This window comes from Hyperolius riggenbachi, chromosome 5 (genome assembly GCF_040937935.1).
Source record: "Hyperolius riggenbachi isolate aHypRig1 chromosome 5, aHypRig1.pri, whole genome shotgun sequence".
Taxonomy (NCBI): domain Eukaryota; kingdom Metazoa; phylum Chordata; class Amphibia; order Anura; family Hyperoliidae; genus Hyperolius; species Hyperolius riggenbachi.
This window is the reverse complement of record NC_090650.1, coordinates 390,716,742-390,729,384: the sequence shown is the minus strand read 5'-3', so window position 1 is coordinate 390,729,384 and position 12,643 is coordinate 390,716,742.

Genomic DNA, 12,643 nt, shown 5'->3' with positions numbered 1-12,643 from the left:
GTAACAATGTCACCATGTAATAAATGTCAGAATGTTAATCTGGGAGAGGAAAGATTTTACAATGAGCAAACACTGACTAAATCATTTATACATAATTATGGTAAAAAATGAAGCACTTTTTTTACTACATTATTTTCACTGGAGTTCCTCTTTAAGATCTCGACTACCATGCAAAGTGCCACAACTGTTTGAACTCTCATTCGCTCCCATCCTTTGCTGTCACTTGTTACACTTACCACAGGCAGGAGGATGGATCAGGGACCGCTTGTTGTCGGGGGACGTCACTGCGATCCATCTTCCTGTGTCATTAGGTAAGCAATCAGCTTTAGGGGCTGAGAACTTGAGGCAATTCCCATCTTTCAGATAGACCAAGTAAATCACTGGGTCCAAAGATCCCCACATTGTTACCACAATTTGGAGTATAGTAGTAGTGTTCAAATTATTAGCTAATTTTTATCCGTTTTTCAAGAGGATAAGTTGGATGGCATGATAGTATTATTATGCCAATGTATCAGGTTTGCCAATAGGAGGGTCCATACCGCCCGAGATAGATAATTACCTCAGTCATAGGAAGCCACTGGATTGTCTAGATCAGTGTTCCCCAACCCTGTCCTCAAGGCCCAACATGGGTGTCACTAGGCAATTTGATCCGGGGCACCGTCCACAAACCTGTAGCCATGGTGCCCCGGATCTATTATAGCCCCCCACACTTCCCCCATCTACAAACAGCAGCTGCTTACCTTTGCCTCGATTCCAGCGTGGAGCCTGGAGACCACAGCCGCAGACCTCTCTCTGTTCATGTACATTTGGCCCCACCTATGAACACGGGCACTTTCCCGCGACATGACACGCCCATTCTTTGCCGCTATTCGCGCTGCACAATCTGCCGCACAAAGGAAGTTGCAGGGCATGCTGGGTTGTCTTTTTTTGCTTCTTTATTTCCCCTCAGACTTAACTAATGTACAGAAGCAAAAAAAGGAGAACTGTAGTGAAAATGACATAATTAACAAAATTGTTTTGTTTTTTTACAATATTCATTTAAAGTGTACCAAAGACATTAAAGTCCTAAGATGTGATATTTACCCGGGGCTTCCTCCATCCCCATGAGCTTGTCTGATTCCCACACCGCCCTCCCGCAGTCTGCTGTTTAACCGCAATCAGCCCCGGTAATGCGCAGAAGATGCAGACTGGACCCAACTGAGCCTGTTACTGGGGATGATTGCGGGAGGACGGCGTGGGACTCGGATGAGCTTGTGGGGCTGGAGGAAGCCCCGAGTAAGTATCAAATCTTTAGACTTTAACGTCTCTGGTTTACGTTAAGTTATTTAGTCTGTGTTTGCCCATTGTAAAATTTTTACTCTCCCTGATATACATTCTAAAATGTACCACTGGTGGTGACATCTTTAGCCCCTTTGCTGGTCCAATTCCCGCGGCAAGGGGGCAGCGCAGAACTTTTTTTTTTTTTAAATCATGCAGCGAGCCCAGGGCTCGCTACATGATAGCCGCTAAGCAGCGGGCTTCCCCGGTTGCCATGGCGACGGGGCGGGATGATGTCACCAACGTCGGGACGTCACAGGGAATCCCGATCCACCCCTCGGCGTTGCCTGGCACTGATTGGCCAGGCTGCGCAGGGGTCGGCTCGGCTTGGCGGGTAGCTACTGCCAAGGCTCTCTGAAAACCTGTGGGCGTGGTTTATTTAGTTTATAGGGAATTAGAGTATTAAAACAAAAACAAAAAAGTATTTGGCTTGAGGAATGCCCTATAAACAATAGGAAAGGAACACAATTATGCAATGAGTAAAAGTTCACCTCGGATCCACTTTAACACCTAGATGAGCACATACCATTACAGTATATTCCCGTTCTGATGTGATTATAGCATTTCTTGCAACGCAATGCAGCCAATACAGCGGGAAAGAGTTAAACGTAACCCGACGCTGAAACCTGTTAGGTCAATTTCAAAGGGAAGCTTCAGACACTTACACATGCACAGTTGTGACTATTGTACTTTAAAGACTTTGCAGACTTCCCGGGGCTTAGAGGTGACCTTCCACTTTTGTTGCCGCAGTTCTTATTTTATAATCGATGTTTACTTGGGAAAGATGCAGTGGTGGTAATTATTCATTCTGGGTTTAATGCACACATGCCTGGAATTGGGGAAACTAATCAATTTGAGATCTGTGCGCTCATTTTAATGAAGATTGTTAATTAAGCAGTGCAGACTGCTAACAGCTTTAAAAGTCTGATTGAAAAAAAGCAATTTGATTCTTAATAAAAATAAAAAAAAAATAGGCAAATTCTCATCAGGAAAGATACACTGATATTCGTGTTATTGAAGTTTGCTCGTGGGATTTACAGAAGTAGCGCAGTAATAAGCATTCACATAAGTGCCAGTTCCAGGCAAATATTTACAGTTTTTTTATATCATGGAAATGGGTTAGAATGTGTTTCCCCTTTTGCTGGCTTTTTAACCACAGTGGAAATTTTGACCCCACTTCCTGTCCCTGAGACCTCCATGAATGTGCTGAGCCCTGGTGGTCCTGGGACAGGAAATGAGGACATCAATAGCATTTATTAATACTTAAAGAAAACCTGTAACTAAAAAAGTTCCCCTGGGGGGTACTCAATTGGGGTGGGGGAAGTCTCCGGATCCGATCGAGACTTCCCCTGTCCTCCTGTGTCCCACGGCGGTCTCGCTGGGCCCCTCCAAATAGCGGGGATGTAAATATTTACCTTCCCGCCTCCAGCGCAGGCGCAATATCGGCTCTCCGCTCGGAGTTAGGCGGAAATAGCCGATCGCTGTTGGTCCGCTCTACTGCGCAGGCGCAAATCTCATGCACCTGCGTTGTAGAGCGGACCCGACGGAGATCGGCTATTTCCGCCTATCTCTGTGCTGAGAGCCGCAACAGCTCCCGCTGGAGCCAGGAAAGGTAAATAAAACAGCGCTTGTCAGGCTTGTCGGAGGAGGATTCCGGGATGCTTCGGGGAGCCAGCGCTGGACTGCCTGCAGCTACACGGATGGAGAAAGCCTCATTGGGACCCCGAGGCTTCCCCCTCCCGAGGTGAGTAAAACCCAGGGGATTTATTTTCTGTTACAGAATCTCTTTAAAGTGAACCCAAGGTGAATATAAACGTATGAGATAAACAATTATATTTATCCTCCTACTCCTAAAAATTACTTTTGTAAGTATCCCAGGGTTTTCTTTTATTTTTAAACATTTACAAAGTAGGTTGAATGTTTTACTGTCTCTAATCAGTGGTGACCTATTAAGTGTCCCAGAGTTAGAAAATGGCCAGTAGTTCATGTATGTTTGCTGATCAACAGGGATTAGTAAAGCACTGCAGCACAAGTAATTGTATGGAATTATTCACACTGCGGCGATTGTGGCGTGTTTGCAATTTCTGCTGATCGCAAACGTGCTGCATGCAGCATTTTCCTTGCAATTGCATTGTGATTCTCATTTACAGAAATGTGAATCGGAAAACACAATTGCGGAAAAAACACAGAAAATAGCTATGTGAAATCGTGGTTCTGAGTGTGAATGGGGCTTAACCACTTAAGGACTGCAGTCATAAAACCCCTTAAGGACCAGAGCCTTTTTTTCCATTCAGACCACTGCAGCTTTCACGGTTTATTGCTCGGTCATACAACCTACCACCTAAATGAATTTTACCTCCTTTTCTTCTCTCTAATATAGCTTTCTTTTGATGCTATTTGATTGCTCCTGCGATTTTTACTTTTTATTATATTCATCAAAAAAGACATGAATTTTGGCAAAAAAATGATTTTTTTAACTTTCTGTGCTGACATTTTTCAAATAAAGTAAAATTTCTGTATACATGCAGCGCGAAAAATGTGGACAAACATGTTTTGGATAAAAAAAAACCCATTCAGTGTATATTTATTGGTTTGGGTAAAAGTTATAGCGTTTACAAACTATGGTGTAAAAAGTGAATTTTCCCATTTTGAAGCATCTCCGACTTTTCTGAGCACCTGTCATGTTTCATGAGGTGCTAAAATTCCAGGATAGTATAAATATCCCCCAAATGACCCCATTTTGGAAAGAAGACATCCCAAAGTATTCACTGAGAGGCATGGTGAGTTCATAGAAGATATTATTTTTTGTCACAAGTTAGCGGAAAATGACATTTTGTGACAAAAAAAAAATGAAAAAAAAAATTCCATTTCTTCTAACTTGCGACAAAAAAAAATGAAATCTGCCACGGACTCACAATGCTCCTCTCTGAATACCTTGAAGTGTCTACTTTCCAAAATGGGGTCATTTATGGGGTGTGTTTACTGTCCTGGCATTTTGGGGGGTGCTAAATTGTAAGCACCCCTGTAAAGCCTAAAGGTGCTCATTGCACTTAGGGCCCCTTAGCGCAGTTAGGCTGCAAAAAAGTGCCACACATGTGGTATCGCCGTACTCAGGAGAAGTAGTATAATGTGTTTTGGGGTGTATTTTTACACATACCCATGCTGGGTGGGAGAAATATCTCTGTAAATCACAATTTTTTGATTTTTTTACACACAATTGTCCATTTACAGAGATATTTCTCCCACCCAGCACGGGTATGTGTAAAAATACACCACAAAACACATCATACTACTTCTCCTGAGTACGGCGATACCACATGTGTGGCACTTTTTTGCACCCCAACTGTGCTAAGGGGCCCAAAGTCCAATGAGTACCTTTAGGATTTCACAGGTCATTTCACGACATTTGGTTTCAAGACTACTCCTCACGGTTTAGGGCCCCTAAAATGCCAGGGCAGTATAGGAACCCCACAAGTGACCCCATTTTAGAAAGAAGACACCCAAAGGTATTCCGTTAGGAGTATGGTGAGTTCATAGAAGATTTTATTTTTTTGTCGCAAGTTAGCGGAAATTGATTTTAATTGTTTTTTTTCACAAAGTGTCATTTTCCGCTAACTTGTGACAAAAAATAAAATCTTCTATGAACTCACCATACTCCTAACTGAATACCTTGGGATGTCTTCTTTCTAAAATGGGGTCACTAGTGGGGTTCCTATACTGCCCTGGGATTTTAGGGGCCCTAAACCGTGAGGAGTAGTCTTGAAACCAAATTTCGCAAAATGACCTGTGAAATCCTAAAGGTACTCATTGGACTTTGGGCCCCTTAGCGCAGTAAGGGTGCAAAAAAGTGCCACACATGAGGTATCGCCGTACTCAGGAGAAGTAGTATAATTTGTTTTGCGGTGTATTTTTACACATACCCATGCTGGGTGGGAGAAATATCTCTGTAAATGGACAATTGTGTGTAAAAAAATTAAAAAATTGTGATTTACAGAGATATTTCTCCCACCCAACATGGGTATGTGTAAAAATACACCCCAAAACACATTATACTACTTCTCCTGAGTACGGCGATACCACATGTGTGGCACTTTTTTGCACCCCAACTGCGCTAAGGGGCCCAAAGTCCAATGAGTACCTTTAGGATTTCACAGGTCATTTTGCGAAATTTGGTTTCAAGACTACTCCTCACGGTTTAGGGCCCCTAAAATGCCAGGGTAGTATAGGAACCCCACAAGTGACCCCATTTTAGAAAGGAGACACCCCAAGGTATTCAGTTAGGAGTATGGTGAGTTCATAGAAGATTTTATTTTTTGTCACAAGTTAGCGGAAAATTACACTTTGTGAAAAAAAACAATTAAAATCAATTTCCGCTAACTTGTGACAAAAAAATAAAATCTTCTATGAACTCACCATACTCCTAACTAAATACCTTGGGGTGTCTCCTTTCTAAAATGGGGTCACTTGTGGGGTTCCTATACTGCCCTGGGATTTTAGGGGCCCTAAACCGTGAGGAGTAGTCTTGAAACCAAATGTCGCAAAATGACCTGTGAAATCTTAAAGGTACTCATTGGACTTTGGGCCCCTTAGCGCAGTTAAGGTGCAAAAAAGTGCCACACATGAGGTATCCCCGTACTCAGGAGAAGTAGTTTAATTTGTTTTGCGGCGTATTTTTACACATACCCATGCTGGGTGGGAGAAATATCTCTGTAAATGGACAATTGTGTGTAAAAAAATTAAAAAATTGTGATTTACAGAGATATTTCTCCCACCCAGCATGGGTATGTGTAAAAATACACCCCAAAACACATTATACTACTTCTCCTGAGTACGACGATACCACATGTGTGGCACTTTTTTGCACCCCAACTGCGCTAAGGGGCCCAAAGTCCAATGAGTACCTTTAGGATTTCACAGGTCATTTTGCGAAATTTGGTTTCAAGACTACTCCTCACGGTTTAGGGCCCCTAAAATGCCAGGGCAGTATAGGAACCCCACAAGTGACCCCATTTTAGAAAGGAGACACCCCAAGGTATTTAGTTAGGAGTATGGTGAGTTCATAGAAGATTTTATTTTTTTGTCACAAGTTAGCGGAAATTGATTTTAATTGTTTTTTTTCACAAAGTGTCATTTTCCGCTAACTTGTGACAAAAAATAAAATCTTCTATGAACTCACCATACTCCTAACTGAATACCTTGGGGTGTCTTCTTTCTAAAATGGGGTCACTTGTGGGGTTCCTATACTGCCCTGGCATTTTAGGGGCCCTAAACCGTGAGGAGTAGTCTTGAAACCAAATTTCGCAAAATGACCTGTGAAATCCTAAAGGTACTCATTGGACTTTGGGCCCCTTAGCGCAGTTAGGGTGCAAAAAAGTGCCACACATGAGGTATCCCCGTACTCAGGAGAAGTATTATAATTTGTTTTGCGGTGTATTTTTACACATACCCATGCTGGGTGGGAGAAATATCTCTGTAAATCAGAATTTTTTGATTTTTTTACACATAATTGTCCACTTACAGAGCTATTTCTCCCACCCAGCATGGGTATGTGTAAAAATACACCCCAAAACACATTATACTACTTCTCCTGAGTACAGCGATACCTCATGTGTGACACTTTTTTAGCAGCCTAGTTGCACAAAGGGGCCCAAAGTCCAATGAGCACCTTTAGGCTTTACAGGGGTGCTCACAATTTAGCAACCCCCCCCACATGCCAGGACCGTTAACAAACCCCACAAATGACCCCATTTTGGAAAGAAGACACCCCAAGGTATTCCATGAGGGGCATGGTGAGTTCATAGAAAAAAAAATTTTTTGTCATAAGTGAGCGGAAAATGACATTTTGTGAAAAAAACATACAACAATTTCTGCTAACTTGTGACAAAAAATAAAATATTCTATGAACTCACCATGCACCTCACAGAATACTTTGGGGTGTCCTCTTTCCAAAATGGCATCATTCGTGGGGTCTGTCCTGGCATTTTAGGGTCTCTGCAATCATTACATGTATGGCCAGTATTAGGAGTTTCTGCTATACTCCTTATTTTGGGCATACGGGTAATGCACTCTGGGCTGAAAGGAAAAATGACAGTCAATCAATCAATCAATCAATGTGGATGAAAAAATATCTGCCAAAAAAATGTGAAAAAAAAAAGAGGGGAAGGCGTCTGCCAGGACATAGGAGCTGCCACCCAAAAACGTCCACCCACTCAGCTCGTATGCCCTGGCAAAGCCGATTTATCCATTCACACCGATCGATGTGGATGAACAAATCATTGCCAGAGTTCTTTTTTGATACAAAGTGCTTGCCAAAGCATAGGAGCTCCAACACCACCCCTCAGCTCATATACCTCGGCAAACGTATCTTTTTTACTGCAGAGGAGAAATCTCGTCCTGCAGCGCTGCATGCACCGACTTGTGTGTAATCTGACAGACGCACAATGCTTCTGTCAGGATGCACCATCAGTGCTGCAGCTGGTTGGTCGGTCGGTCGGTCCACCTGGAAGGGTAAAGGATGGAAAAAAGAGAGAAAAACACACACAAAAAAAACAAGCAAGCAGCAAAGCAATAACTTCATTAACATCAACTTTTATAAACTTTAATGAACATTTTTAACCCAAACATTAACATTGGGAACCAAACATTAACTTTTTTGCTTACCTGTTTTTTTTATTTGTTTTTTTTTTCTTACCTTTCTGAGGACAAACCTCTCGTCCCCCATGGGACAATATGCAAAGTGCAAATCGCACAGAGATGTGGCGAAGTACATTATGCACTTTGTCCCAAGTGAAAGGAGAGGTTTCTGGCAGCACTGTGTATTAGGGTCTCTGAAAACCTGATGTCTGGGTTCACACTGCATATTGGCGTATCCGGTGGGTCGCGCGCACTAGAATACCGCTAGAGTAGCATTCGACAGTAATCGCATTCGGCCTAGTAAGTAACTGCGTCGCCGTAGACTAACATGACTTCCGGGCCGACCCAAATTGCCACAGAAGCCACCCAGTAACGTAGGCATGCACTAGCGTTAAGTCAAGCACTTCCGGCGTAGGGGGGGACCGCAAAGTGTGACTTTCGCTAGGCAATTTTCCCTAACGCATCACGCCAGTGTGAAATAGCACAGAGACCCTTGTGTGCCTACTGCTATGTTTGGAGTTCCCTACTCTCTAAAAGTGTATCTGCTCATGATACCTCTGGAAACACTCCCCTAGGCATAGACCAGGCTGGTCAGGACACATGGGACAGTAAACAGAGGTGTCACGCCTTGTTCCAGCCCTGCTGCAGACACGACAACGTTTTCTTGGGGTGCGTTGATTTGGGCCACTCGGAATGGGAAAGGCGTAGTGCCTTTCATGCAGCCGGCTAACTGCATTTTGGGGTTGGGCCACGGCACCTCCTGGATACAGGAGTTCCATAACGATGTCTTCCTGGAATTTAAGGAACGCTCCAGTTCTCCCAGCCTTACTGTAGAGAACAAAGCTGTTGTAAATACCCAATTGAATTAGATAAACAGACACTTTTTTATACCAGCGTCTGGTTTTGCGGGAAACTAAATAGGGCCCTAACATCTGGTCATTGAAGTCCACCCCTCCCATGTAAGCATTATAGTCGTGGACGGCGAGGGGTTTTTCAGTGACCTCAGTTGCCCGTTGAATTTGGACTGTCGTGTCTGTGTGAATGGTGGACAGAAGGTAAACGTCCCTCTTGTCCTTCCATTTCACCGCGAGCAGGTCATCTGTACACAAGGCAGCCCTCTCCCCCCGTGCAAGCCGGGTACTAACGAGCCGTTGGGGGAAGCCCCGGCGACTAGGCCGCACGGTGCCACAGCAGCGGATCCCTTCTATCTTTAAATGCTGATAGAGGGCCACACTTGTGTAGAAGTTGTCCACATAAAGATGGTACCCCTCCTGGAACAAAGGTGACACCAAGTCCCACACAATCTTGCCACTGCTCCCCAGGTAGTCAGGGCATCCGACCGGCTCCAATTTTGAGTCTTTTCCCTCATAGACCCTAAAACCATAAGTATAGCCTGTGGCCCTTTCACAGAGCTTATACAGTTTCACCCCATACTGGGCGCGCTTGCTTGGGATGTACTGTTTGATGCCAAGGCGCCCGGTAAAATGTATGAGGGACTCGTCTACACAAATGTGCTGTTCAGGGGTATAAGCATCTGCAAATTTTGATGACATGTGGTCTATGAGGGGCCGAATTTTGTGGAGCCGGTCATAAGCAGGGTGGTCACTCCGATGACAGGTTGTGTTGTCATTGAAGTGCAGGAAGCGCAGGATCATCTCAAACCGTGTCCTGGACATGACAGCAGAGAACATGGGCAGGTGATATATTGGGCGCGTAGACCAATAAGACCGCAATACATTCAATTTGACTAGACCCATGTTAAGGAGAAGGCCCAAAAAAGTTTTAAGTTCGGAAACTTGGAGTGGTTTCCACCGGTAAGCCTGGGAATAGTACTTATCCGGGTTGTCGGTGATGTATTGTGTGGCATAACGGTTGGTCTCAGCCACAATTAAGTTGTAGAGATCCTCGGTGAAGAACAGATGAAAAAAGTCTAGGGCCGTTACTAGATTATCTGTCTCCACCTGGACTCCAGACTGGGCGGTGAAAGGGGGCAGTACGGGTGCGGCGGAACCAGGGGATTGCCAATTGGGATTTGCCAGCACCTCTGGAAGACTATGGGTAGTACGGGCCCGTTTTCTTGGTGGCTGCGACTCGGGTCTTAATGCACGTGTCACCGAACCAGTTTCAACTTCCCTTCTGGTGCTCACCACTTCACCAGGGTCTACGGAAGTACTGGTGCCAGGTCCAGGAGATGCTGCGCTGCTGGTGTATGCCTCACCATGAAACCTCAGACCAGCGCTAGCTCCACTCTGCTGCCCTTGAGGCAGATCCTGCGGTCCAGTGACATGGGGTGTGGTACGCCTGGCTCTAGCCGGGACCTCAACCTCGTTATCGCTATCGGTCAGCGAGCCACTGCTGTCCACAGGTTCGTACTCTGACCCAGAAGATTCGTCGGATGAGATGTCCCAATCGTCCTCATCCGACTGGGCCATGTACCTGAGAACCTCATCATCGGAATACCCCTTTCTTGCCATGGTGGGCTGCTAAATTTAGGGGGTATTCCTCTGAGACTACCCAGGAAAAAGAGCACCTACCTAGCAAAAGGGAGTACTTGCGGAGCAGAAAGCTGTGGTCACTGAGTTTTGGGAAAAAAAAATCAAAACTGATCTTTATAGTGCCACAGCTATTGTACAGTGTGTTTTGCAGTGATCAGAAAAAAAATTCTGTCACTGCGGTGGGGCGGGCTGAACGCAAGTGCAGGCGAACGATCAGGCCTGATCGGCAAACACTGCGTTTTTAGTGGATCCTAATGACTCCAATATAGATCTGTGTGCGATCAGTAATGATCACTTACAGATACTATATAGTACCAATGCTGATTAGCGACAGTGATGACGCTAATCAGCGACTAATTAGTGACTGTGGTGCGGTGGGCTGAGCGCTAACTGACACTAACACAGGGGCCTAGCTAACTGGCCTAACTGTTAACACTAGTGATACTAAAAACACTATTTTTAGATCACTAGGATAGTGACCGGGGGTGGGTGGGGGGGGGATCAGGGGGCAATCAGACAGCAATGGGGGCAATCAGAAACAATCACAGACAATCAGAGGGCAATCAAGGCAATTACAACACAATTAGAGCCAATAAGAGTGATTAGAGGGCAATCACAGCCAGTCAGCGCAATCAAAGCCAATCGCGGGGCAATCGAAGCCAATCACAATACAATCGAAAACCTATCACGGGACAATCGAAGCCAATCACGGGACAATCGAAGCCAATCACGGGACAATCGAAGCCAATCACAGCACAATCGAAGCCAATCACAGGACAATCAAAAACCAATCACGGGACAATCTAAGTCAGTCACAGGGCAATTGAGACAATTGGAGCCAATCAAAGCACAATCAAGCGTTACAGACAGGAGATTAGATATACACAATGGCAGGGGGGTGATCTAGGGCAGGGTGGAGTGATCAGAGGGAGATATAAGGGCAGGGGGGAGGGTGATCAGGAGCCTGCAGTGACAGGTGGTGACGGGGTGATTGATAGGTGATCGGTAGGTAATTACAGAGGAGAAAATAAGCAAGCAATGCACTGGCGGGGGGTCTGTGGGCGATCTGAGGGTTCGGGTGGGTGATTGGGTGCCCGCAAGGGGCAGATTAGGGTCTAATCTGATGGGTAGCAGTGACAGGGGGTGACGGGGTGATTGATAGGTGATCAGAAGGTAATTACAGGGTAGAATATATGCAAGCAATGCACTGGCAAGTTGATCAGAGGGGGTCTCAGGGCAATCTGAGGGGGTGGGCGGGTGATTGGGTGCCCAAAAGGGGCAGATTAGGGACTGATCTGATGGGTAGCAGTGACAGGTAGTGACAGGGGGTGATTGATGGGTGATTGATGGGTGATCAGTAGGTGTTTAGAGGAGAGAAAAGATGTAAACAATGCACTTGGTAGGTGTTATGAGGGTGGGCCTGTGGGCGATCTGAGCGTGTGGGTGGGTGATCAGATGCCCGCAAAGGGCAGGTTAGGGTCTAATCTGATGGGTGGCAGTGACAGGTGATGACAGGGGGTGATCGATGGGTGATTGACAGGTGATTGACAGGTGATTACAGAGAATAGCTGTATACAGTACACGGGGGGGGGGAGGTCTGGGGGGGGGGGGTCTGGGGAGGATCTGAGGGTGTGGGGGGGTGATCAGGGGCCCCCAGGGGGAAGTTTAGGACCTGATCTAAAAGATAGCGTTTACAGTTAGTGACAGGGGGTGATTGATAGGTGATTAGGGGGGTGATTGGGTGCAAACAGTGCTGTCAGGGGGTGGGCAGGGGGGGGGGGTCTGATGGGTGCTGTGGGCGATCAGTGTGCAGGGTGGGCAGGATCAGTGTGTGTGTGGTGTCACTCACAGTGCTGCCTTCCTCTCTGGTGGTCGATCGAGCGCTGTGACCACCAGGGAGGAGGCAGCGTGTATAATACGCTTTGTTTACCTAACAAAGCGTATTATACACTTTCAATTGGCCATTTCAAAAAGTTGCAACCCGCCGGCGCTGCTGATTGGCCGGCGGGTTGACGTCACATGTGGGCGGAGCCTAATGCCGGCGATGCGCGCGCAGTCCACGCGCGCGATCGCCCGCAATCCCCTCCCCCAGGACCCGACGCCATTCTGCGTTACGTGGTCCTGGGGCTGCCACTTTGCCGCCGCCAATATGAAGTAGGCGGTCGGCAAGTGGTTAAAGAGGAGCTGTCATACTATCT